Here is a 1925-nt window from a genome sequence, read left to right as displayed (position 1 = left end):
ATAATTGTCTTAAACTCCCCCCCCCCCCCCACCACCACTTTATTTGGGTTAGCTTCTCCTGGCCCATGTTGACTCAAGAAAAATAAAGTAAGTGAGAGAGCTTAAAACGGTGTATTTTAATGTCATACGCTGGAAAAACAAAGAACTCCCATAGCAATCTGATGTTTATTTTTTTAGCCTGTTGTTGCTCCCATCTTCTTTTGAAGGCATCCCAAGCTCAAGACGTACAACCCATCAACTGCCACTACAAGTTCAAACAACGGTGGCTTTGGGCTTTGATTTTAATTTGGAAAATGTATTTCTTTTGAGGAAACAAAATGCCAAGTTGTTAATGAAATGCTTTTAATAGATGCCCCAATGCTCCCAGCCAATAGCAAGCAAAGTTCAACTCGCTCATCCTAAGCCTAAAAAGGTCCCTTCTCTTTTCATGTTACGAGGGCTCTGTTCTGCAGATGGTGAAGACCATATATTCTGATCCTTCCTAGGTCACAGCATTACTTTTGATCTTGGTCACAGTTGTATTGATGAACATCTATCTGGGTCTTGCTTGCAAACTAGATAATGATGGCTAAAAATCATCTCATTTCCTTTTGACATGCCCTGTTGTGCTGAATGTTTCTTAAAACACGGATTTCCTTTTGATGGCCTTGACTTGTTTTCTAGTTAAGTGGCAATTATATAATTTTCATTATGAGTGCTCGTCAGTCACTAGAAGGTATCCACCCCCAGACCGTTTAGCTACAGGCAGCAATGGCAGCTGTAACTCTAGAAGGCTGTACTTTCTAAAACAGAGCGTTAAGTTTTCTAGCAGCTTCCCCAGGGTGGGAAAGGACTGGAGATCCTCCCAAAAAAGACCTAGTTAGAGATGTGTTTTGCAGGCTCATGCTAGATCTGCCAGTGAGATTTCGGCTCACTCCCAGGGGTCAATTTCACCAGGGAGAAGGCCCATGTTGTATTAGATAGTGCAAGGGGGAAACCTCTGGAAGGTAGAAAATAATTAAGCGATCTACCACACTCCTACAGAGAGCCATGCCAGGATCCTGAAGTCTCCAACTGTGGATTCTTAGAACTGATTCCTGTACCTTTCAGCCCCCCCTAGCTCTACCAGTGTTGTCCACTTGAAATATAATATGCGGCCCTTCCAGATGCATAATTTATAAAATTTTATAGTAACCACAGTAAGGCGTAAAAGGAAATATGCAAAATTAATGTTAACAATCAATTTTATGTAATCTAACATATGCAGGATAGTTTCAACATTTAATCAATACAAAAGGATTGAGGAATACATATGTGTATATATGTATGTATGCATATGTGTGTATGTACATGTTCATACTAAGTCTTTGAAACCCGAGGTATATTTCATACTTACAACACTCATGCGCTTGAACTAACCACAGTTCAAGTTCCAAATAGCCATGCTGGAGAGTGCAGACCTATCCTAAAGCACTTGTTTTGATTTCAAATCATAGATGGAATCTTATTGAAAATTGCCTAATGTGTATGCTGTTAAATTATGAAGTGTTGGTAGACTACAGTAACTTTAATTGTACTCTTGACTATCGGTGATGTCATTTGGATTGGCCAAAAGCCAGTCTTGCTACAGTTTGGTGGAGGGTCAAATAAAGATGATTCAGGATCATTAAGAGTCTCTGCTCTGCACAGGACCCGGTGACTGTAGTTTGGGTGTGGTGAGCTTGACCTCAGACTCTATTGTGTGAGCAATGTGCCCATTTGTTTTCGGTTTCTTTTACTTTTCTGGCCTCCGCAGCTTCATTTGGGAGTGCAATTTAAGAAAGATATATTTGTTTTGCCAGGACACTCTGATTGGCTCGGATTTTCAAATGACATATGTAGGGTAACACCCTCCCTGTAATAGCATGGTTAAAGGTCTGTCAGTGTTTCCGTTAAAAATTCAAACT

This window comes from Mustela nigripes, chromosome 5, assembly GCF_022355385.1.
Source record: "Mustela nigripes isolate SB6536 chromosome 5, MUSNIG.SB6536, whole genome shotgun sequence".
NCBI classification, from domain to species: Eukaryota; Metazoa; Chordata; class Mammalia; order Carnivora; family Mustelidae; genus Mustela; species Mustela nigripes.
The sequence above is the reverse complement of the archived record's forward strand: the minus strand, read 5'-3'. Positions refer to the sequence as shown.